The 27,113-nt window shown below is 37.1% G+C and overlaps 1 protein-coding gene and 1 long non-coding RNA gene across 2 annotated transcripts in view; one reads left to right on the forward strand and one right to left on the reverse strand.

Annotated features, from left to right (window-relative positions):
- The window catches only part of LOC128640890 (uncharacterized), a 324,854-nt gene extending 312,980 nt beyond the window's left edge, over window positions 1–11,874 (forward strand). Inside the window, exon 3 of the long non-coding RNA XR_008399409.1 lies at window positions 11,676–11,874. This is a non-coding gene — a long non-coding RNA (uncharacterized LOC128640890). The remainder of the gene's footprint in view (window positions 1–11,675) is intronic.
- The window catches only part of ST6GALNAC3 (ST6 N-acetylgalactosaminide alpha-2,6-sialyltransferase 3), an 849,023-nt gene that overhangs the window by 322,068 nt on the left and 499,842 nt on the right, over window positions 1–27,113 (reverse strand). The window lies entirely within an intron of this gene.

A 27,113-nucleotide genomic window follows, 5' to 3' on the forward strand; every position in this document is an offset into this window, starting at 1 on the left:
AACTGCCATTACCAGTCATTCGACCGAAAACATGCAGAGAAAGGAAAACCATAGGGTACAGTGGTGACTGTAGTTTAATGGAAAAATTACCTGCCTTAAAGTGACAGGGCGGGCCGTGGACTGGATACACTACAAGAGAAATAAATTTATCAGGTAAGCATAAATTATGTTTTCTCTTGTTAAGTGTATCCAGTCCACGGATCATCCATTACTTATGGGATACCAATACCAAAGCTAAAGTACACGGATGACGGGAGGGACAGGCAGGCTCTTTATACGGAAGGAACCACTGCCTGAAGAACCTTTCTCCCAAAAACAGCCTCCGAAGAAGCAAAAGTGTCAAATTTGTAAAATTTGGAAAAAGTATGAAGAGAAGACCAAGTTGCAGCCTTGCAAATCTGTTCAACAGAAGCCTCATTCTTAAAGGCCCAAGTGGAAGCCACAGCTCTAGTAGAATGTGCTGTAATTCTTTCAGGAGGCTGCTGTCCAGCAGTCTCATAGGCTAACCGTATTATGCTACGAAGCCAAAAGGAGAGAGAGGTAGCCGAAGCTTTTTGACCTCTCCTCTGACCAGAATAAACGACAAACAGGGAAGACGTTTGTCGAAAATCCTTAGTTGCCTGTAGATAAAATTTCAGGGCACGGACTACATCTAGATTGTGTAGCAGACGTTCCTTTTTCGAAGAAGGATTAGGACACAAAGATGTAACCACAATCTCTTGATTGATATTCCTGTTAGTGGCCACCTTAGGTAGGAACCCAGGTTTAGTACGCAGAACTACCTTGTCTGAATGAAAAATCAGATAAGGAGAATCACAATGTAAGGCAGATAACTCAGAGACTCTTCGAGCCGAGGAAATCGCCATTAAAAACAGAACTTTCCAAGATAACAACTTGATATCAATGGAATGAAGGGGTTCAAACGGAACCCCCTGTAAAACATTAAGAACTAAGTTCAAACTCCATGGTGGAGCAACAGTTTTAAACACAGGCTTGATCCTAGCTAAAGCCTGACAAAAAGCTTGAACGTCCGGAACTTCTGACAGACGTTTGTGTAAAAGAATGGACAGAGCTGAAATCTGTCCCTTTAAGGAACTAGCGGATAAACCCTTTTCTAAACCTTCTTGTAGAAAAGACAATATCCTCGGAATCCTAACCTTACTCCATGAGTAACTCTTGGATTCGCACCAATATAAGTATTTGCGCCATATCTTATGGTAAATCTTTCTGGTAACAGGCTTCCTAGTCTGTTTTAAGGTATCAATAACTGACTCAGAAAAACCACGTTTTGATAAAATCAAGCGTTCAATTTCCAAGCAGTCAGCTTCAGAGAAATTAGATTTTGATGTTTGAAGGGACCCTGGATCAGAAGGTCCTGTTTCAGAGGTAGCGACCAAGGTGGACAGGATGACATGTCCACTAGATCTGCATACCAAGTCCTGCGTGGCCATGCAGACGTTATTAGAATCACTGATGCTCTCTCCTGTTTGATTCTGGCAATCAATCGAGGAAGCATCGGGAAGGGTGGAAACACATAAGCCATCCCGAAGGTCCAAGGTGCTGTCAAAGCATCTATCAGAACCGCTCCCGGATCCCTGGATCTGGACCCGTAACGAGGAAGCTTGGCGTTCTGTCGAGACGCCATGAGATCTATCTCTGGTTTGCCCCAACGTCGAAGTATTTGGGCAAAGACCTCCGGATGAAGTTCCCACTCCCCCGGATGAAAAGTCTGACGACTTAAGAAATCCGCCTCCCAGTTCTCCACTCCCGGGATGTGGATTGCTGACAGGTGGCAAGAGTGAGACTCTGCCCAGCGAATTATCTTTGATACTTCCATCATTGCTAGGGAGCTTCTTGTCCCTCCCTGATGGTTGATGTAAGCTACAGTCGTGATGTTGTCCGACTGAAACCTGATGAACCCCCGAGTTGTTAACTGGGGCCAAGCCAGAAGGGCATTGAGAACTGCTCTCAATTCCAGAATGTTTATTGGTAGGAGACTCTCCTCCTGATTCCATTGTCCCTGAGCCTTCAGAGAATTCCAGACAGCGCCCCAACCTAGTAGGCTGGCGTCTGTTGTTACAATTGTCCAGTCCGGCCTGATGAATGGCATCCCCCTGGACAGATGTGGCCGAGAAAGCCACCATAGAAGAGAATTTCTGGTCTCTTGATCCAGATTCAGAGTAGGGGACAAGTCTGAGTAATCCCCATTCCACTGACTTAGCATGCACAATTGCAGCGGTCTGAGATGTAGACGTGCAAAGGGTACTATGTCCATTGCTGCTACCATTAAGCCGATCACCTCCATGCATTGAGCTACTGACGGGTGTTGAATGGAATGAAGGACACGGCATGCATTTTGAAGCTTTGTTAACCTGTCTTCTGTCAGGTAAATCTTCATTTCTACAGAATCTATAAGAGTCCCCAAGAAGGGAACTCTTGTGAGTGGAAAGAGAGAACTCTTCTTTTCGTTCACCTTCCATCCATGCGACCTTAGAAATGCCAGTACTAACTCTGTATGAGACTTGGCAGTTTGAAAGCTTGAAGCTTGTATCAGAATGTCGTCTAGGTATGGAGCTACCGCAATTCCTCGCGGTCTTAGTACCGCCAGAAGAGCACACAGAACCTTTGTGAAGATTCTCGGAGCCATAGCCAATCCGAATGGAAGAGCTACAAACTGGTAATGCCTGTCTAGAAAGGCAAACCTTAGATACCGGTAATGATCTTTGTGAATCGGTATGTGAAGGTAAGCATCCTTTAAATCCACTGTGGTCATGTACTGACCCTTTTGGATCATGGGTAAAATTGTCCGAATAGTTTCCATTTTGAACGATGGAACTCTTAGGAATTTGTTTAGGATCTTTAAATCCAAGATTGGCCTGAAAGTTCCCTCTTTTTTGGGAACCACAAACAGATTTGAGTAAAACCCTTGTCCTTGTTCCGACCGCGGAACCGGATGGATCACTCCCATTAATAAAAGATCTTGTACGCAGCGTAGAAACGCCTCTTTCTTTATTTGGTTTGTTGACAACCTTGACAGATGAAATCTCCCTCTTGGGGGAGAGAATTTGAAGTCTAGAAGGTATCCCTGAGATATGATCTCTAACGCCCAGGGATCCTGGACATCTCTTGCCCAAGCCTGGGCGAAGAGAGAAAGTCTGCCCCCCACTAGATCCGTTCCCGGATCGGGGGCCCTCGATTCATGCTGTCTTAGGGGCAGCAGCAGGTTTCCTGGCCTGCTTGCCCTTGTTCCAGGACTGGTTAGGTCTCCAGCCTTGTCTGTAGCGAGCAACAGCTCCTTCCTGTTTTGGTGCAGAGGAAGTTGATGCTGCTCCTGCTTTGAAATTACGAAAGGAACGAAAATTAGACTGTCTAGCCTTAGGTTTGGCTCTGTCTTGAGGCAGGGCATGGCCTTTACCTCCTGTAATGTCAGCGATAATTTCTTTCAACCCGGGCCCGAATAAGGTCTGCCCTTTGAAAGGTATATTAAGCAATTTAGATTTAGAAGTAATGTCAGCTGACCAGGATTTTAGCCACAGTGCTCTGCGTGCCTGAATGGCGAATCCGGAATTCTTAGCCGTAAGTTTAGTTAAATGTACTACGGCATCTGAAATAAATGAGTTAGCTAACTTAAGGGCTTTAAGCTTGTGTGTAATCTCATCTAATGGAGCTGATTCAAGTGTCTCTTCCAGAGACTCAAACCAAAATGCTGCTGCAGCCGTGACAGGCGCAATGCATGCAAGAGGTTGCAATATAAAACCTTGTTGAACAAACATTTTCTTAAGGTAACCCTCTAACTTTTTATCCATTGGATCTGAAAAGGCACAGCTATCCTCCACCGGGATAGTGGTACGCTTAGCTAAAGTAGAAACTGCTCCCTCCACCTTAGGGACCGTTTGCCATAAGTCCCGTGTGGTGGCGTCTATTGGAAACATCTTTCTAAATATCGGAGGGGGTGAGAACGGCACACCGGGTCTATCCCACTCCTTAGTAACAATTTCAGTAAGTCTCTTAGGTATAGGAAAAACGTCAGTACTCGCCAGTACCGCAAAATATTTATCCAACCTACACATTTTCTCTGGTATTGCAACTGTGTTACAATCATTCAGAGCCGCTAACACCTCCCCTAGTAATACACGGAGGTTTTCCAGCTTAAATTTAAAATTTGAAATATCTGAATCCAGTTTGTTTGGATCAGAACCGTCACCCGCAGAATGAAGCTCTCCGTCCTCATGTTCTGCAAATTGTGACGCAGTGTCTGACATGGCCCTAATATTATCAGCGCACTCTGTTCTCACCCCAGAGTGATCACGCTTACCTCTTAGTTCTGGTAATTTAGCCAAAACTTCAGTCATAACAGTAGCCATATCCTGTAATGTGATTTGTAATGGCCGCCCAGATGTACTCGGCGCTACAATATCACGCACCTCCCGAGCGGGAGATGCAGGTACTGACACGTGAGGCGAGTTAGTCGGCATAACTCTCCCCTCGTTGTTTGGTGAAATATGTTCAATTTGTACAGATTGACTTTTATTTAAAGTAGCATCAATACAGTTAGTACATAAATTTCTATTGGGCTCCACTTTGGCTTTAGCACATATAGCACAGATATCTTCCTCTGAATCAGACATGTTTAACACACTAGCAAATAAACTAGCAACTTGGAAATACTTTTCAAGTAATTTACTATAATATGAAAACGTACTGTGCCTATAAGAAGCACAGAAAAAGTTATGACAGTTGAAAATTAATAAACTGAAAAGTTATAGCATCAAATCTTTGTAAAAAACACAATTTTAGCAAAGGATTGCTCCCATTAGCAAAGGATAACTAACCCTGATAGCAGAAAAAAAAAAAAAAATACAGAAATAAACGTTTTTTTTTATCACAGTCAACTACAATCTCACAGCTCTGCTGTGAGTGATTACCTCCCTCAAAACCAGTTTTGAAGACCCCTGAGTTCTGTAGAGATGAACCGGATCATGCAGGGAAGACAATAAACTTCTGACTGAATTTTTTGATGCGTAGCAAAAGCACCAAAAAAGGTCCCTCCCCCTCACACATAACAGTGAGAGAGATCAGTAAACTGTCATAAATTAAATAAAACGACTGCCAAGTGGAAAAAAATAGTGCCCAAAACATTTTTTCACCCAGTACCTCAGAAAATTAAACGATTTTACATGCCAGCAAAAAACGTTTAACATTAATAAATTGAGTGTTATTAAAAAGCCTGTTGCTAGTCCCTGCAAATTAGGCTAAAGTTTTATGCATACAGTATAATTCCAGTGAAGTGCCATTCCCCAGAATACTGAAGTGTAAAATATACATACATGACAGCCTGATACCAGTTGCTGCTACTGCATTTAAGGCTGAGTTTACATTATATCGGTATGGCAGAATTTTCTCATCAATTCCATTGTCAGAAAATAATAAGCTGCTACATACCTTTTTGCAGATTAATCTGCCCGCTGTCCCCTGATCTGAAGTTTACCTCTCCTCAGATGGCCGAGAAACAGCAATATGATCTTAACTACTCCGGCTAAAATCATAGAAAAACTCAGGTAGATTCTTCTTCAAATTCTACCAGAGAAGGAATAACACACTCCGGTGCTATTATAAAATAACAAACTTTTGATTGAAGGTATGAAACTAAGTATAATCACCACAGTCCTCTCAAACATCCTATCTATTCGTTGGGTGCAAGAGAATGACTGGTAATGGCAGTTAGGGGAGGAGCTATATAGCAGCTCTGCTGGGTGAATCCTCTTGCACTTCCTGTTGGGGAGGAGTTAATATCCCATAAGTAATGGATGATCCGTGGACTGGATACACTTAACAAGAGAAATATGTTTTGAAGAGGTCTAAGCTATTTAACCCCTAAAGGACTAGTGCTGTACTGTGTTACGGAGCTAGTAGGCTGTTAGCGCAACTGTCTTGGCCCTGTTGTCATGACTGCGATATTTCTGCATGTGTCACTCACGAGTGAGGTGGTGCAGAAATAGCGTAATTAAGGACATCCCAGGCTAGTGGTCGCAGGGATGTGAACCCATGCCTATGAGTGGGGTGCCTCCATTTAATGCCAAAACGCTTGTCTGGGGTTGTCATGTTCCTTGTTCAAACGAGAATTGCCTGGTATTTCGGGGCCGTACTGATCTTACTCAGCGGGATCAGACTGATATACTTCAGGAAAGTTTTCCTCTATGAAAAGCACAATTAGGCTAAAAGAGGATGCTCCTGGGTGGTGACTCGTCATATAACAAGCTACTGAGCTATTGCTCATTCCTGGTAGATGCTCCTCTCTTTGTATGCAGTTTAATATTTAGTATTTTTACATACACACTAGAAATTAGCAACCCCATGTGCAAGGCTGGGAGACCTCCTAATAATCAAGTCTTGCAATATGGGCAAGGTGATCAGTTTAGTGGTGCAGTAGGGAAGGAATAGGACAAGGGTCATTTAGTTATGTCTTCAGAAATGTTTTAATTATTTAGTTATATATAGTTACATAGTAATATATAGGGCAAGATTATGAGTTGAGTGCAATATTCCTTTTAATTTTTAATACTCAATAATATCACCACACGTAAATGTGCGCTGGTATTACAAATACAGCACAAGGCGAATGCAACCTTGCATTCTTATTTCCACAAACCATGCGCTCACAAGAGTGCACTTCAATAAGCTTAAAATGGGAGCCTCGTTTTCATGCCGGCAGCCATGGCTAAAAATCTAGCACAGCGCAGGGGGCAATTCGCACAGCGTTGGGCAGCAATAAATAAATATATCTGCATTTGCTTATATACATATATATTTATGTCTTTATATACACATATTAACACATACATATATTTGTATATAAGCATATACACATACATTTATAGAGAAAACACAGTGCACTTCTATGTTAAAGCACTTTAGGTGCCGTTTTTTTTTTTTTTTTTTTTTTAAACACCCCACATCCCCTCACTTTAACCCCTTATAACTGCTTTTTGCAGGGTTTTTTTTTTTAAATGCTGATATGTATATTCTATTTTAACCCCTTAAGGACCAGCGACGTACCCTGTATGTCGCTGGCCTTTTTTTGGGACTTAATTGTTTTATAGCGCGGTCTTGCCACCAGCGTTGAGACTGCTCTATTCCACAAAGCCTGCTGGAGGGAGGGCATTAATAGCGTGTTCTTGCTAGACTTGTGCTATTATATCCTGAAAAAACCCTTAAGGACCAGTGACATACAGGGTACATTGTGGTCATTAAGGGGTTAAGGTAATGTTTATTTTGGGGGCAATTGGGGCAACTTTTTATATTTAACTAGAGGTCTGACCTCTGGTTAATTGAGCATAGCGCAAAGTGAAACCACAAGCTTGCGGTAGCATTGACCAGCCACTTGCAATGGCTGGTTATTTAATGGGCGCCCGTAAATGGGCTAATTTGCCCCTTTTTGGGTGCACGTTAAGATAGTGCCTCACTTGTAATCTAGCCCATAATAAGTAAAAAAAAAACTTCTGCTCATTCCTGTAAATACAGTTGATGCAAAAGAAGACACAAAAAAACCCACATTGAAGCGATTTCTAATTGTGACTCAAAGAGAAAAAAATCCTTCTTGACTCCAAAGGGGCAATCAGATTTATTATAGAATCAACAAGATACTAAACTGTCAATACTAACTTTTATATCACTGTATATGGTGCTATGTAAAAAAAAGCATATAGATATTTTTGGAAAAAGAGAATTCCAGATCTGTATTGTTCTTACTGTAAAGAATCCTACACACTGCTGTAGGTAAAAAAAATCTCTGTTCTGCAAATCTCAATGGGTGACCTTGTCCAGTTCTGCTGATAAACAGGTCTACATGGGCCCTGTATATATTTGTATTTGCAGATGAATCTTTCTAGTGTAACTAATTGCAACTTTTCCATCCTCCAGTTTTATAATGTCCTTAAAAAAATCTGGCAGCAAAAATATATTTTTTTATTTAAATTATTTTTTTGTAGTTTTGTCCACACATAATCTGGTTCCCCCCTTCTGTAACAGTAATTGTACTCCCTAGGGTATTAAGTAGCTACTTTTTCCAAGTAGGGTCCCCGGGGGGAGGGACTCTGTTGTCTAGTAAAGGTGAGAGGGCACCAGATATCAGCTGCCACCTGGAAGAGGAACAGTGTACTGCATAAATGCAGTGGAAGAGTCTACAGCCACTTACCTACAAGCATAGTGGCAGTGACCATGTGGGTGGGGAGTAACAAATGACTGATTAGTGACATCACCAAGTACTCCTCCCCATGTGATCACTTGATGAAGCAGACTTTTCCTCTTCCAGGTGGGAGGCCTGATAATATGTTTGTAACCCCATACCCATGGAATGTCCCTTCCAGCCCATATGGAACTTCCATCTCCAGCTCAAGGAGTTCAGCTGTCCAGACCAAGGATCATCCTTGCCCAGCCAACTCTTGAGTATATAATGTAAAATACTCAATCCCACCATTAGTGACTTTCCCTCTGTACAAAAAAAGTATGGCATATGCTGTTAAGATAAAATGTCAATCTGAATACTCACTGTGGTTAGATGTATTTCAGTAAAATTATTGAGATATATAAGTGATTTTTTTATGTTTTGTGGATTGCACTAAAAATAAACGCAACATAATGATTTGCTCTAAGTTCTAAATATTTTCTTTTTCAATCAAAAAGCCATAGATTTCAAAACAAGAAAGAAGACATTTGTACAGCTTCATTTCCATTCAATAGATTTATGGCTAATATGGGTATAAAACAGAAAAGTAATATAAAAAGCAGCGGCATATTGCATATTTTATTTATACGTATAAATTGCAGTCTGCTTTGCTAAAAGAGATTACAGTTGGTTATATGAATTGTCTCTTAACAAAGCATATCAGCTGGAATCTCCAGAAAATGAACCTTCCAGCAGATACTGTGCTAAAATTCTGTAAAGCATTTTGCTTTTATTCTCATAATAAATGTCATTTTGATTGTAAGAAATAAAAAATGTGCATATTTCAATATTGCTTTGTCTATTGAAGTGAATTTTGCTAAAACCAGTAATGAGCAATATAATTAAATATGTAAAATAGACAGCTAGTACCCAAGATAATAAATATATTATTGTTTTAATTGCATTTGGTTATCCACAGATGTACAGTTAATACTGGCAATATCACTGTAGCTTTGTTTTCTCCAAGAACTCACTTTAAAGGGACAGTGTACCCTAAAAATTTTCTCCCCTTTTATTTGTTATTCCCAATGATCCATTTTACCTGCTTGAGGATATTAGATTGTTTACATATAGCTCATTTACCTTTGTATCAGTATTAGGCTTTTGTATACAGACAGAGATAATATGAAGAAGCATTTGTGTGTACAGAAAGTGATAAAATAAGGATATATGATTTCACCGCAAGCTCAACCCATTTTAATGTGTGCATTTTATAAAGATTTGGTTGCACCTCTCATCACAGTCACAAGTTGATGGAGGTGTTCCTTGGATCTGCTTCTATTGGGTAATGCAGAGAATGAGTTCCATTGTCAAAGATAGTAGAATTACAAAAACCCTACAAAACTACACAAACTCAATAAAAGGTACAGTGAAGTAAAAAATTAAATTTCATGATTCGGATAGAGCAAGTAATTTTGACCAACTTTCCCATTGACTTCTGTTATCTAATTTGCTTTTATTCTATTGATATCCATTGTTGAAATGGATAAGTAGGTAGGCTAAGGATTTGCAGTGCACAGCTGGGAGCTGGCTGTTAATTGGTGGCTGTAGATATATAAAGAAAAAGATGCAGTAATCCAGTGCCTTGGTTAAAAGTCCAGATACTTTATTGGTCAAAAAGTTTAAAAATCAAAAAATCATCAGATTGTTACAAACAGAATAACATGGAAGATAGATAGAGCTAAAACAATAAGTCCTTGCTGCACTGGCTTACGCGTTTCGGCCGTAGCCTTACTCTTAGCCACAGAGGATGGGGTTGCAGAAATCAAGGCAGGAAATGAGAGAGTGGGTTAATATTTTAGTTGTGTCTTAAGTGAGGAATTGACGAAATTTGGAGACATTTTTAATGTGAAAACTGCAGGAATAGGCCAAAGACTGGATATAAAGATTGAATGAAAAATCTAAGTCAAGTGTGATCCCAAGGCATAGGGCACCTCAACAGAAAGTGGTAATGGAGCAGAGGATGCTCCAGAGAATAATACACTAAAAGCATGGTTAAGCAGGTAGGAGGAGAATCACAAGAAGAACCACAACAGGACAAAGGAATGGAGAGTTTGGAACAAGAAAGGTTGGTTAATAGTATCAAAGACTGCAGACAGATCTAGAAGGGTTAACAGAAAGAAATGGTCTTAGACTTTGCTATAAGTAGGTAATTAGTAACCTTAATGATTGCAGTCTCTTTGGAGTGCTGGGCGTGAAATCCAGATTGCAATGGATCAAGGTAGGAGTTAAATGTAAGGAAATTAGATCAACGTATATATAGTAGCCTTTCCAGACGTTTTGAGAGAGAGGTTGAATTAATAAAAGTTTTTGTTGAGGTGTGGTGCTTCAATATTTAAACAAAATAAAATATTGCTCCTTCATTAGAGGATATTTTTATAGGGGACATGTGTCAATACACACACAGGGGCCGATTTAACAAGCTGTCAATCGGCCCCAATGCAGCTGTTTCCGCTTGAGTCTTAAAGGGACACTGAACCCAATTTTTTTTTCTTTCGTGATTCAGATAGAGCATGCAATTTTAAGCAACTTTCTAATTTACTCCTATTATCAATGTTTCTTCATTCTCTTGCTATCTTTATTTGAAAAAGAAGGCATCTAAGCTTTTTTTTTTTTGGTTCAGAACTCTGGACAGCAGTTTTTGATTGGTGGATGAATTTATCCACCAATCAGCAAGGACAACCTAGGTTGTTCACCAAAATTGGGCCGGCATCTAAACTTACATTCTTGCATTTCAAATAAAGATACCAAGAGAATAAAAAACATTTGATAATAAGAGTAAATTAGAAAGTTGCTTAAAATATCATGCTCTATCTGAATCATGAAAGAAAAAATTTGGGTTCAGAGTCCCTTTAAGAAACAGCAGTTAAGAAGCAGCAGTCTTAAGAAGCAGCGGTCCTTAACTCATCTGCTGCCTCTGAGGCTGCGGACATCAATTTGCCCGATCGCATACGATCGGGTTGATTGACACCCCCTGCTAGCGGCCAATTGTCCGTGAATCAGCAGGGGGCGGAATTGCACAAGCAGTTCACCAGAACTGCTTCTGCAATGTTAAATGCCGACAGCGTATGATGTCGGCTTTCAGAGATGTCTGGCGGACATGATATGCTACAGCGTATCATATCTGACAGACATTGATAAATCAGCCCCTAAGCCCAAACACAGTCAGAAGAGTTCTTGCGCCTACATTACTGAACTCACAGACACAAAGGTGTTTTCCAGTTTACAAGTTCAATAATGCAGACACAAGAGCCATAATGGCCTCAAGTGATAGATTGTGATTGAGTGCATAGGAATTTGCAGGCAATAGTACAATAATAAAATGCCCTAACACATTAGACATTTGTCTTTTTTGCATTTTTATGTCACTTTTATATTTCCATATATTTTACATTATGAAGATAACAGCCATAATCTATTAGAAACCTTATCTATATATTTCCACTCACAGATATAGGTGATACCAGTAAAGAAGACAAGATGGGGAGATGCGTTCAGAGATAGGAAGTGTATGGAGGCAGAGGTAGATGGCGGAACCATGAGCAGGTCTCTGAGGAGCAGAGAATAAATGAGACAAAAGGTGTGAAGAGGAAAGTAAAGTATAAGTCATGCAAAAAGTGATTCTAATAAAATATTATCATGTTAAATTGCGTTTTGTTGTTTTGTTTTTGTCTTTGCTTAAAACCACATACTAATCTCCTATTCTCTGTAGCCACAAATCACTAACTAGCAATGATTTAGGTTAAATACAATTTGAAAAATAAATGACATCTAAACTTACATTGGAATTTAATTGATTTGTTAAGGAGGCCAATAGTGGGTTTTATTGTTGTCCCTTTCAAGAACTGAACACCCACCATTGGTTTAACCTTAACATTGGCCATTAAATAGTTGCTACATGATTCAAATACTTGAACTGTAATAAAAAATATATGGCCAACATTCTAATGTTTTTCTTGCGTCTCAAAGACTTTTAATGTAAATCAATGAGAATTAACATTTGCAGGTTACCTTTCATCAATTAGAATGCTATGCTTCATAGACCTGTAGTGATTTCAGTGTAAGTCTGTAAGGATCAATATTAAAATGTTAACTTTCATTCATTTAATACCTCTATTGAAAGTTATATTAGTCTTTGTTCTTTGAAGATTACATTTTAAAGACAGTGATTTCAATGTAAGTTTATGATGATCAAAGCTACAAATGTAACATTTATATATAAAGCAATCACTATGTAGAATGTTGCCAGGTCAGTTTTCTTTTACCTTGTATCCACTAGAATCACTCAATTTCCATAGTTAAATTATTGGAAAGGAGGCAAAATAAATAATATTTTTAACCATAAACCATTATTTAGTTTTGGGTTTTTTTTTAGAGATAAAGTAGATTTTGCATTTAAAGGGACATTTAAAAAAAAATACATACCCTAAATTGCATTACTCATACTATTTTACAATGGGCCCAATTGCAAGTGGAGTGGTAAATAACTTTTTCGCTCACGTGCTAACCACTCAAATTAAAAATTTATCATGGCCAGGTTAGAGCACATATTACAAATTGAAATTAAAAAGTTAGCACACGAGCCAAATACCAATGTGTTCTAACTTCAGGATTAAGGATACCGCGACTGCGCTAACTTCTTCTCCCCATAGACTTCTATAGGTGAGCTGTAAAATAAAAACATAACAGTGCCCTTGTGCTAACCCGAAACTGTGTTAGACGAACTGCACTAATCCCAAAATGAGTTAGAAATACTTTAAATTGCAGTAATTTAAAGGGACAATTCAACCAAAATGTTTCTCTCATTAAAATTGTTCCCAATGATCCATTTTACCTGCTGGAGTGTATTAAATTGTTTACAAGTAGCTCCTTTACTCCTATTTTGGCCTTTGAAATAGCTGATTTAGCTTGTGGTATCCCAACCTATACAGAAAGTTTTGATACTGGAGTCTCAGCTATTGAATAGCCTAAGTAAACACAGCCAGCAGAAGACATTAAACTCACAGTGGGGTGCAGGATAGTAAAGTAATACAATTATAATTTTCCATTGTTCTCTCTATGTATTGAGCTTTAGTTTTCCTGACAAATATCAGATAAGGAAGCAAGTGTGTGTACACAAAGTGATAACATAATGAGATATGATATTACCTGAAACTCAACCCATTGTAATAGGCTGTGGTTTAAAAGCACAAAACCAGCTACTTCATAAACACAAAAAACCCTGAAAATACAATTTTATAACGATAAATTAGAGCTCCACTTGTAATCTATCCCAATATTTGTAACATAGCATCTAAATACATCAAAAATGAGATTCACCAAATGGGAAATCAGGGTGTGTAGGGTGATGGTATCTTGTAAATGTTAATATTGCTTCTGGATTATAATCATTACATGAATATCCCGGGTACTAGATATTCCACTCACTGACAAATAGGAATATCTAAATACCCCTATTGAATGTTACAGTAGATTACTAAATTATATTATACATCTAAATATAATGATTAATGCAACCTCTAAGGATTATAATAATTATTGATATTATATCACAGAATTTAGTACCTCTAAGTAGGAAGGAAAGGGTCCCTTTAAATATGCAAGCCTGATTGCTCATGTATGTACACATATCAAACTCTATCAATAAAGGAGTAAATAAACTGCACTCTCATGTAGATTAGTAGTGACTCTTGTGTGTCTTCACCACTATTAATCCTTTATAATATCAAAAGGATGAATATTCACATTAGCTTTAAGCCTTAAAGAGACACTAAACCCAATTTTTTCTTTCCTGATTCAGATAGAGCAGGCAATTTTAAGTAACTTTCTAATTTACTCCTATTATCAATTTTTCTTTGTTCTCTTGCTATCTTTATTTAAAAAGCAGGAATATAACGATTAGGAACCAGCCCATTTTAGGTTAAGCACACTGGATAGCGCTTGCTTATTGGTGGCTACATTTAGCCACCAATAAACAAGCGTAACCCAGGTTCTGAACCAAAAATGGTCCAGCTCCTAAGCTTTACATTCCTGCTTTTTTAAATAGAGATAGCAAGAGAACAAAGCAAAATTGATAATAGGAGTAAATTAGAAAGTTGTTTAAAATCACATGCTCTAAAGGAATACTAAACCCAATGTTTTTCTTTAATGATTCAGATAATCTCTTAGTAAAATGTATCTTGTAACATTCCTTCAACTAATTGCAGCTGCTACTTGTGCCCAGATAGTAACAGATACAAATGTTACATACTAATTTGGCAGCTTTCCCATATAGTTAAACAGTACCAATCTATTTCAGGCGTACTTATTTGAAGCAGCTGCTCATATAGATACCAAATAACAGTTTTAGCGATGTAAACTTAAAGGGACAGGAGACCTAATATTTTCTTGATTCAGATAGAGCATGCAGTTTTCAGCAACTTTCTAATTAGCTCCTATTATCAATTTTTCTTTGTTCTCTTGGTATCTTTATTTGAAAAAATCAGGAATGCTGATAATAGGAGTTAATTTGAAAGTTGTTTAAAATCACATGCTCTATCTGAATCATGAAAGAAAATATTTGGGTTTCATATCCCTTTAAAGGGACACTGAACCAAAATGTTTTCTTTAATGATTCAGATAGAGTAAGACATTTTTAACCAACATTGTAATTTTCTCCTATTATCATTTTTTCTTAGTTCTCTTGCTATCTTTATTTTAAAAGCAGGAATGTAAATCTTAGCAGCCAGCCCATGTTAGGTTTAGCACTATGGATAGCACTTGCTTATTAGAAGCTTATATTTACCCACCAATAAGCAAGCATAACCCAGGTTCTCAACCAAAAATGGGCTGGCTCCTATGCATCACATTCCTTCTTTTTAAATAAAGATAGCAAGAGAAAGAAAAAAAATTGATAATAGGAGTTAGACAGTTGCTTAAAATTGCATGCTCTTTCTGAATCACGAAAGAACAAATTTGGGTTTAGTGTCCCTTTAAGTAAAGAAGCCACACTAGTTTATGTTACTTCTGAGAGTGAAGTTCCGACAGCTAACAAAAGTATAAAAGACAGAATGGACCGTGCCCTCAGGGATGGTCACAAGAACATGCATAAACAGGACAAAGTGTGGTGGAATCAACACTTTTTTGAAAAATATATATAATTACATCTTATACCCAGAGGATTAAGACTCCAATTATTTCCTGTTTTTGAATTTAAAAACCCTGACCTTAATGCGGATTGGAAAGAGGCCCTATCAGAATGTTCTGTCAAATTAATCGAGATTCTCATTAAACACAATAAATCTGAATATGACAGAATGGAAAATCTAATACAAAAACAAAATCCTAAATTTGAGTCTCTCAAAGAATTTGAGAACTCATACAAACGATACCAGAAAGAATTAGATAAATAAGAATCTTAAATAAAACAAACCAAACAGGGTAAACTAAACAGGGATAAGGCTGACTTTGAGAACAAAAAGGTATACAAATGGAAAATACACATAAATACACAAGAAGTGGCAGGGGGCGCCAAAAAGACCTATGGAAAACAAAAACAGACCAATCAGAAATTGAAAAGGCAAGGATGAAAACCCTACAGGAGGGCACCCAGTCCATTATCTCAAATGAGAATGAAACAATGAAAATGATAAATTTATCATGTAAAATGCTGTCACAGGCACACATCCAGATACTATCAAAGGGACTTTCCTTTTGTCCTACCCTCAGCCTGAACACATCTGAGGTAATTAAGGATGTTTAACTCTTTTTTTGTTGAAATTGCTTTTATTAGCATATATTATATCATACATTTTTATAATATACATATTTCTCTCAATACAAAAATATTTCAAGCTTCAGAGTTAAAAGTTTTCTTTTGTACAACTTATCAGAACACTGGTAACATAGAAATTGCATGAAAAAAACATATTTAAATACAACAATAACTTCAATTTTTGTTCTTTTCTCTCACTATTAATACCACAAATAGTTATGGTGTGGATGAAGTTATACAACATTTATAATTAGTGTATATGATAGTATCTGTATCCCCTATGCCTGGTTGGGTCTGTGTTTGGCATCAGAATACATAATCCAGGGCTCCCATATAGTAAGGAACTGGTCTTTAGTTGCTAGCAGATCTGCTGCTAAACTGGACATCTTATAGAAATATTCTATTTTCTGTTCTATGAGGAAGAATCCTAGGGGTTCTGTTTTACAATATTTGGCAAGGCACATTCTTGTCACTGTGCAAATTAAAGCTATCCTCTTATTAATTATTATTATTATTATTATTATTATTAATTAGAGGTATGTCCTATAGCTGGAAGGTGTAATATGGTATGTTCTGGAAGGAGTTCTATTTCTTTTTCAAAGATTTTACCTAATAGATTAGCTATGTCTTTCCAGAAGGGTTGTATCTTATTGCAATTCCACCACATATGTAGGAATGTTCCCTCTTCTCCACAACCTCTGAAATATAGATTATTATTTCTAACCCCTGTCTTGGATAATCTAGTGGGATACAGATGCCATCTAAACGCCGACTTTATGTAATTTTCCTGTAGTGAGGAGCTAAGAGTGAAAGAGGTACCTTGTCTCAATGTTTTGACCTACATCTGAGTTGGCCATTCTTTTCCCAGGTCGTTCTCCCATTTGTGCATAAATGGTGTTTTGGTGATATATTAAATGTAGGATACAGTTTAGCTATTGATCCCGTTGGTCTTTGTTTTGTAAGGCATAGAATTTCAAAGGAGGTTAGGCTATGTGTAGGTGTGGTTCCCAGGGCTTCTGAGACTCTGGATCTTTATTGAAAGTAATGGAACCAGGTGAATCTAAGTCATTGTATTGTTGGATCGTGAGAAGCTTTCCATTGATGAGAGCATCCGCTATCCTGTAGAGGCTCCTGTTTGTCCATTTACCTTGCACTATTTTTTCTATGGTTGATCTATTAGTGAGACTACCAAAGAATTAATGTTTAGTAATTAGAAGTGTCTAGTGGTTCTATCCCATATAAACAGTGTGTGCGTGATAGCTGTATAGCTTTTTCCCATTTGTGGTCTATTTCTCTTGGCTGTCCATAATAGTTTGGCGATGTTGTCAATTCCTACAATGTCAGCTTCTAGTTGTATCCATTAAATGTCCCCAGATCTATTGTGCCATAAAGCAGTTTGTGCCATTCTAGCGGCGTTATAGTATGAAACTAGATGTGGTAGGCCTAGTCCTCCTCCAGATCTATGTCTAGTCAAAATGTGTTTGTTAATCCTTGCTCTTTTGTTATTCCAAATTAAGGATTGAATGTCTCTTTGTAAAATGTTAAGGTCTGTAATTAGGACTGTGATGTGTAGTGTTCCAAAAAGATAAAGCAGTCTGGATAGGGTCGTCATTTTGGTTGCTACTATTTGTCTTATTACTGAGATTTTATATTTAGACCATTTAGTCATAAGCTGTCTTATTTGTGACATGATAGGTTTGTAGTTTTCTCTGTATAAATGATGTACATCTGAAGAAATATTTATTCCTAAGTATTTGATAGACTTGTTTGCCCATTTGAAAGAAAAGTTGATTTTGAGTATTTTTTGGTAATATTTGGAATGTGTATGCCTATTGCCTCACATTTGTCTTTGTTTATTTTGTAGCCTGATAAAGCGCTAAATCTCTGTAGAATGGAGTATAAAGGGGGTCGTGATAATAATGGTTTTGTTAGAGTCAGTATTACATCATCTGCAAATAGAGCAATCTTGTATTGTTTGGTCTCTATTGCTATACCAGTGATGTCTATGCAATCTCGTATTTTGATCACAATGGGTTCAATGCAGAGGACAAATAGTAATGGTGACAGTGGGCACCCCTGTCTCGTTTCATTGCAAATTGCAATATTTCTCGATTGATATCCTGCTAATCTTAAATGCACAGCTGGGGTGGAGTATAGGGTCAGAATCGCATTATGGAATTTTCCTTTAATACCTACTTTTTCTAATAGGGCGTGCACATAGTTCTAGTTTACTCTGTCAAATGCCTTCTCTGCATCCAAAGATAGGAGCAGAGAAGGCATTTTGTTACCTGAGGCAAAATGTATCAAGTCAATGACTTTACAGATGTTATCTGGGGCTTCCCTTGCTTTGATAAATCTGACTTGATGGGTATGGATTAGGTGGGTTAGTGGTCCATTCAATCTATTGGCTAGAAGTTTCATAAACAATTTGATATCCTGGTTTATTAGTGAGATCGGTCTGTAGTTCTTACAGTATTGTTTGTTTTTTCCCAGTTAGGGGATCACTGAAATTCTTCTTCTCACTCGGAATCTCACTACCCTTCATTATAGAGTTAAATATTGTAACTAGTTGTGGAGCTAAAATGTTTTTGAATGTTTTGTAAAATATGCCTGTGTTTCCATCAGGGCCTGGTGCTTTGTTAGTTTTTAGATCTTTTATGACTGCCAGTACTTCTGGCTTCTGGGTGAATTTAAAGTTTTTATATCTTCAGAAGGAAGTGAAGTTAGAGTGCTGTCATCTAGAAATTTGGCTAGTGCTTCTTCTTTTGTTGTTTCTTTGGATTGTGTGGGAAGGTTATATAGATTATGATAGAAATCTGCAAAGGTGTTGGATATTTCTATTGGGTCATTTGTCATTATTCCTGTAGGGGTTTGAAGTTGGGGAACTGCAGTGGCTCTTGTTATTTCCTTTAGCTTATTTGCTAGAATCCTGTCTGTTTTTTTGGAGTGTATAAAGTACTGTGTATCTAGGAGTTTAATAGATCTAGTGGCTTCATCTGTGAGTATGTCATCTAATTATTTGTTTTTTGTTTTAGGAGTTGGGTTGTTTTGTGTCGTTGGTTAGTTCTCCAGCTCATTTGCAGATTTTTTATTTCTGTTCTTAATTTTTCTAATTTTGCCTTATGGATTCTGGTCTGTTTTGAGGATTCATTTATGAGGTTTCCTCTTACATACGCTTTAAGAGTGCCCCAAAGATGTAATGGGTTATCTATAGTGCCCGTGTTCAATTCTATGGAGTGTGTGATACTGCTCTGGAGTTTTTGGAGGATTATTTACTCTCCTATAAGTATAGGGTTAAGTACCCAAGATCAGGTTCTATCATGATTTATGATGCCATTAAGATGAGCTTTTACTATAGAGTGGTCTGATCATGGGCATGGGTGGATGTGTGCCTGTGTTAACAGAGGTATTGGTGTTTGACTCAGTTGGATGTAGTTAATCCTTGAATATGATTTATGTACTGAGGAATAGTATGTATAGTTTCTTGTTTTTTTCTTCATGGTCCTCCATGCGTCTATTAAATTATGGTCCAGTACAAAGTCTCCTAAATGTTTTTTGTTAGGTTCCATTCTCTGTTGTGGTTGTGCTGTGTTTTTAGATCTTGGTTATTAAGGGTTTAGTTGAATACCCTCCTATTATCATTCTATATTTTTTCCACATAGTGAGTTGTTTACTAACTTTAGATATGAAGGATGATTGGTTCTCAATTGGTGCATAGATGTTTCAGATAACGATAGGGGTATTGTGTATGTAGCCCTTAACTATAAGATATCTTCCCTCCTTATCAGTAACTATTTCTTCCTCTTTGAAATTAAGAGACGCATGAAGTAGTATTGAGACCCCTCTGTGTTTTTTTTAGAACTTATACTGTGGTATTGCTGTGGGAATGATTTGTCCCAATATCTGGGGGTACTAGTCTTAGTAAAATGCGTTTCTTGTAATAGCACAATATGCGCGTTGAGGGATTTTTATTCAGTGATTGATTTTTTACGTTTTATATTGTTGTGTAGGTCTCTCACATAATGTGAGATTGTTTTAATGGTAGCCATAAATAAAGAGCGGGGTTGAGTTATTTGGTCATTTATTTATTGCCTTTTTGAGTTGTGCCATGTTACTGGTGTTTATGTGGTCTGGGATTAATGAGTATGTAATTGGATAAGAGAGATGTGCCTTTCTATTAATCTGAGTCAGATGTGACGGTGTATCAGTTTCCACCTTAGAGATGGTTGTATTTATTTAATAATCAGTGAGAGAGTATATACTATAATGGTAAACATAGGTAACAAAACCATTTTCAATAATATGAACATAAATAACAGTTTTTCAAATATAACAAATGAACTACAACAATATAGTATTTTCTTATCCAATAAGAAACCAAAGCATGTAAATTGGTTAGAAGGTAGAGCGTGGATTTAGGGTAGAGTAGGTGGCATTAGGAAGGTTAGGGTTGGGGAAGTTTTAGATGGTAGGGGAGGAAGAGGTGGGTAGGGAGGGAAAGAGGGGGCAGTAAAGATGGACTTTTCCACATATGTGGAGAAGAAGTAAACGTATTAGTAAAACATTTTAAATACATAAACAATTTTGTGTGCACAAATTAAGTAAACACTAGACTTTAAAGAAGTTTAAATTAACAATCTTCTGGAACGTAAGGGGAATAAGTGAACATAATATTCAACTACGGATCTGAGTATTGTTCGTACTCTATAATAAATTTCTAAATGTGTTTATACTTAAGTAAGGTAACTGAAGCCTCTTCTTCTTGTGCTTATTCAACCCAATCTGGTGTTCTAGGATCCCTTGAGTCCTTCCTTGTCTTTTTTTGTCTGTTCACTGGTATCCATTCTTGTTGGAATGATTTCCTCTGCGGTTTAGAGGGAAGTGATATTTCTCGCTGTTCTGAGGAGAGGTGTAGCTTCTGGATTATACTTTGGCCTTTATCTAGTGTTGTGCATGAGTAAGTAACGTTTTGATACTTAAAAACCAGTCTGAAAGGAAAGTTACATCTATATTTGATCTGGGAGTTGTTGAGAGCTGTGAGAATGGGTTTCATTTCTCTGCATCTGTGGAGAATGATCAGGGCGAGGTCTGTATGGATTTATATAGGATGTCCTTCAAATGGCAATGTAGAGGAGAGTCTTGCCGCTTTAATTAGCTGGTCTTTTATATGGAAGTAGTGAAGTTTCACTATGACGTCTCTAGCTAGTGAAGGTTGAGGTGGTCTCAAAAGAGCTCTATGAGCTCTGTCCAATAAAAGCATGGTGTCATCTGTGTCAGGAAAATGTTGGTGGAATATTTTCTTTAGTGTTTCAGTGAGGTTGGTGTGGCTTTCTGTGAGATTTCTTCGACAATATAGTCTAGTTTCTCTTCAAGTTCTGTAGTGCATCCTCCAATTTCAACAATATCTTGTTTGATGTATTTTAATGCTGATTTGAGCTCTTCTTGGAATAGAGCCTTTATGAATGATTAAAGAGCTGCTTATGTCACTTAGATGTGATGTGCCCTCTCTGACAATACACTATTTCATGTGGTTAACTTTTTTGTTATTTAACTGCCCCAGTCCATCAGCTCAGCAAATCATGTCATCTTGTATCTTGAAAGCTTTAGTTATGCCTTGCTCTGGGTATGCTCTTTTTTTTGGTCTGTGTATAACTGCCAAGAGTTAGATGTCCCTTTACAGTGTCACCTTTTTTTTTTGGTCTGTGTATAACTGCCAAGAGTTAGATGTTCCTTCCCAGTGTCACCCTTTGTTCTACTGGTTGGGTTGAGGTGGGTGTTTTTATAATAAAAGGACAAATTCAAGGGGTATTTGTTTCTTTGTTTAGAGTGTCTTGTTGTCAGCTAGAAGTACTAGCTGGGGCTTCAGCTTCTATGTGCTGATTAGTAGTCGGTTAATTGAGCTTTGCTTATAAATGTCTGTCTTTAGGAACTTTATATTGGTAGCTAAGACTGATGTGCTAATTTGGTTGGAGAGTGTTGTGTATATGCAGATTATTTTGCCGCTAAGTTTGTAAAGAATGTTGGATTCCCTCTTCTTACCCTTATTAGTTGTTGGGTTCAGCTGGGGGTCCAGCAACGTCACTGAGCTATTCGGTTATTTGCTCAGGGGTTGAGATGTCCCCTGTTTTATATAGGATCCTTTTTTTGGCGGACCGCTTCACAAGCGTTAGGCCCAAACCTCAGTCTATACCTCTCTTAAGGTTAGTTTGTCTTCCAGCCGTGTTCCGCATTTAGTGAAGGTGATCCTCCATTAGTCGTGTTGTTGGGATCACTTACTTTGATTCCTTGCCTCCCCGGTGTTTGTATCAATGTACTTGTCTTCTGTGGTTGGCCGCAGCCGCGGACTTTCCTACCGCTGTACCAGGAGTGTTTAGGTGGCGATTGTTGTTGTTTGCTTCTCCACTTAAAACTTGCTATTGCCGAAGTCTAGGAGGTCTTGCCACCAAATATAGATGTTTTCAAGCCTTTTTGGCTTTATTAGTTATACTAAATAAGGTTTTTAATCAGTTTTCCAGCGGAGCTCTGGTGTAATGCGACTGTTCGGGACTGATGTTTAAATCTTTTTAAGAAAAATAGCATTAAAAATAATTTTCACTAACAAACCCTCTGTTGACAGATAAATAGTGACTGAAAATTACATGGAAGTACTTTTGAACAAAAGTGAACCCACAAAAAGATCCAATTGGAGAGATAAAATAAAAAACAAATCCCAATGTATAAAAAAATCTGATAATTGCCCACAAATTGCAGTGTTTAATGAAGTAGTAAGTAAGAGAATAACTCAAATAAACATTTTCAATGTGAATTGTAATCTCGCTAAACAAACTGCATTATCTGAAATGAGACAGTGGAAGGATGTAGTCATAAGGAACTGGATAAGGTAGGCAATGTGACCCATGAACATGTTTTTAAAAGAGGCAGATAAACAACTTAAAAATGAAGCATGTTACAAAAAACTGGGATATAACCCTTTAATGAAATATCTGCAGAAATATAAGGATGTAATTGAGAAAGCCTAATATAACAATATAATTTCAACAAAAGAATATAAATGACTTGAAGTTCAGAACCCAACACTAGCCACCTTCTATCTGATCCCAAAAACAGCCAATGCTCACCCGGCTGTCCTATAGTGTTGGGTATGAGCAGCTTAATGGAAAAGGCAAGAAAATGCGTATATTACAGGTTAAGGGAATTTATGATGCAACTGCCATCATATGTTAGACACTAGAGATGTCATTTTATTTTAATTCCGAAACCTGGTTGGTAATAGCTGATGTTGAATCTCTATATACCACCAGTATCAACCACAAATTGGGCATAAAGGCGGTGCGAAGTACAATAGATTTATCCTCAATCTATTAAGATTTGTGTTAAATCACAATGTTTTTACATTTAATCACAGCCACCAATAGAATCCTCAACAGCTCCAGTGCACATGCACCCAACACCATAAAAGCTCTCCCAATAGGAGATTTATCATGAATGAGACAGAAATGTTCCACTAATGAAAATGTTGCTATAAGAGCTAAAATATTGAAAATAGATTGAGTGAAAGCGGATACAGTAATAGCCATTAAGAAATCAAAATACAGAGCACAAAATACTATACGTAAAGATTTATTAAAGAAAAAAGAGAAACCTGAAGTTGATTGACACTTAAGTATCCATGGTAATATAAAAACTCAATAAGGTAATTAGCTATAAAAGGATTTATTTCAAATGAATATACAAGTTAAACCTTTCTTGTGAAATAATATAAGAAAAGGTAAAGAACATCTATTATATACAAGCAGCTCAGTGGATTAAACAAACACTCAAGTATCTATGGTGATTTAATAACCCAACATGGCCATTGGTCATTTAAGGATTTATATCAAATGCATACAATCAAGTTAAGATTGTTATTATTTATTTTAATTAAAATATGAATGTCACCCACACTTACCATTAATATATTATACATAGTATTTATCACTGTCTCACTCACAACATTATTTCCAATCTTAATCACTTCACTTACATCAAATAGTTTTTTTCTTCATTTTCATTTTATTTATTATTCTCATGTGAACAAACAATGTACAGGGTAATTTGTTTAGTACCATAATATCACTTATTTCTTATCACAACACTATTAACAAGGATTGATCATTTTTCCTCTTCAAATATATTTTATTTCAACATAACTTTTAAGCTATTATCATAACATTCTATTTTATATTATCAACATTCCACAGAATTATTACAACTATATACTTTGATATTGTAATTTCTAACTATGCAATTTTTCACTGATATCAGCTAATATAATGCTGAGTGTGAGATGATTCTGTGATTACGGTCTATGTGACCAAAACCGGTCAGACGTTTTTTGTGGCCATGGAATTTTTTGAACTCTTTTGTTTTCTATATTCCTCTGTTGCTTTCCTTGATATTACCTAGGATGTCCAAGATCCATACTGGATTGTATTAACAACAGAAGTGTAATCTGTGAACCATGCAATAAATAGACGCTGGAATAGCCAGCCCCCATCCTTTGAGAAAGCCGCAAATGCAGCAAAACATGTGAGGGAGTCAAGAGGAGCTGATAGGGGCTCTTATTTTTAAATTTTCCTCTCAAGCATCTGACTTTAGCGCATTACTAAATAAGTTAGCCTCTCACAAATAAGGGAATATAGGCTGGGTGGTGAGGAATATTCTATGCCTGAAATTTGATCTATTTAATTATGTGAGGTATCGAGTAGTGTGGCTTTTTCATTTAAACTTACATCGCTAAAACTGTTATTTAGTATCTATATGAACAGCTGTTTCAACTTTGTAATAAATAGATTAGTTTGTTAAATTATGTGGGAGCGTTGCTGTTGTTTTGTCGAAAACAGCTACCTTGCCAAGATTTGCTACCTCGACCTGCGCATGTTAACAATTACGTAATCGCACTCCACTTATGTTTGAAAGGAATATGTGGAATGTGATTATGTAATGAATAGCATGCGTAGATGGAGGTAACAAATCTCGACAAGGGAACTAATCTGCTGCTTTCATTGCTAATGCTGGCCACGCACATGCGCAGTTCAAGTTGTTATTCCATGTTCACTATTATTTTTGCCTCAGCCAAGGGGGCGAAGCGCCCTGTCAATCCTTTAGGATCCACTCCAAGCTTCACCCCCATTCAACACTCTAGGTGGAGGCAAAAAAAGATGGTGGAGATAGCGGAGTCACTGGCAGTTACAGCAAATCTTATTGTCGTTTTACCCTTGTTGAGATTTGCTTCCTGCATCTGCACATGCTATTCATTACATAATCACATTCCACACACTCCTTTCAAACATACTGTATGTGGAGTGCAATTACGTAATTGTGAGCATGTGCAGGTCAAGGTAGCAAATATCGACAAGGTAGCTATTTTTGACAGGACACAGTGTCTTCCAAATTAGTTTGCATCATTCTGTTACTATCTGGACACACAACCAAACTAGCACAAACAGCAGAATCAATACCTTGTACACGTGTTACAAGATACATAGTACTAAGATATTTAGGCTTAAAGCTGATGGGAATATTTATCCTTTTGATATTATAAAGTATTAATAGTGATGAAGACATACAAGAGTCACTACTAATCTGCATGAGAGTGCAGTTTATTTACTCCTTTATTTATAGAGTTTGATATATGTACACACATGAGTAATCAGGCTTGAATATTTAAAGGGATCCTTTCCTTCCTACTTAGAGGTACTCATTTCTGTGATATAATATCATTGATTATTAGAATACTTAGAGGTTGCATTATTCAATATATTTAGATGTATGATATTATTATTACTTAGTCATCTACTTTAACTTTCAATAGGGGTATTTAGATACTCCTGTTTGTCAGTGAGTGTAATATCTAGTACCCGGGGATATTCATGTAGGATTATAATCCAGAAGCAATATTAACATTTGCAAGACACCATCACCCTACATACCCTGATTTCCCATTTGGGGAATCTATTTATTTATTTATTTATTTATTTATTTATTTAGAGACTAAGTTACAAATATTATAATGTCATGATGCAAGAGAGACTGTTTTTATGTCGCTCATCCCATATTTTAAAACAAGTGTGAATAAACGTTATTAACACTCCACAATTTAGTTGAACACATTTTGTATTAAAAAACTATAATACACCTTTGGACCAAGCATGCTATACATATGTATCCTGTGCAGCGGATCTATAAACCACTATTAGAGTTTCATATATATATATACACGTACACTTTTGTAAGCCCTGTGTGTTCACTCTGTGTAAAAAATAAAATTGTACTTCCATATCTACTCGACAAATATTCAAGAGAGTAAGCAGCAAAATAAATATCTCAGCCTCAGCTGTGAAAGTTATTTTAATTTCTGGATTTAAAATGAAATAAAATAAATTAAATGTAATCTTCATGAAAACTGTCATCTGCATAAAAAGATAATTTGCCTAGAGATTTTGTATTAAACAGAGATTTGTTTGTGGAGCTTTATTTTGTGCTTAGCAACTTTTTGGTCTACTGTTAGCAGAGCTGATTTCAGCTGCAGAAAATACATAGCTAACTCAAATTCCAAAACAAAAGAGAAAAAAATTATAATGGAATTAAATATAATTAATAAATATATAAAATTGACTAAATTTGCAGCGTAGATTATATAATAGGTCTTAAATGTACCACAATAAACAACTTTATTGAACATACCAAGGTGGTCATGTGCCCTATGAAAAGGATTAAATGAAAGTTAACTAAATCACTCCTTAAAGGGGCAGCGTACACCTATTTTGATATAACTGCATGTAATAGACACTACTATAAAGAAGTATATGCACAGATACTAATCTAAAAATACAGTATAAAACCTTTTAAAAGCTTACTTAGAAGCTTCCAGTTTAGCACTGTTGATGTGGTTAGGTTGTGACACCCAGTGAAAGGGGCTGGGAAATCAGGAAGAGCAGACATTCCCCATCCCCCCATCCCTGCATAGGAAAAGACCCTTTAGACAAACAGAAGCAGTAGAAGTCTATAGACCTGGGTCTACATCTGATACTTTGGGGCTTTGTTAAGAGTCTGAAAATCAGCACAATGTTATTAAAAAATAATATACAAAATGAG

The sequence above is a fragment of the Bombina bombina genome, chromosome 10 (assembly GCF_027579735.1).
Source record: "Bombina bombina isolate aBomBom1 chromosome 10, aBomBom1.pri, whole genome shotgun sequence".
Taxonomy (NCBI): Eukaryota; Metazoa; Chordata; class Amphibia; order Anura; family Bombinatoridae; genus Bombina; species Bombina bombina.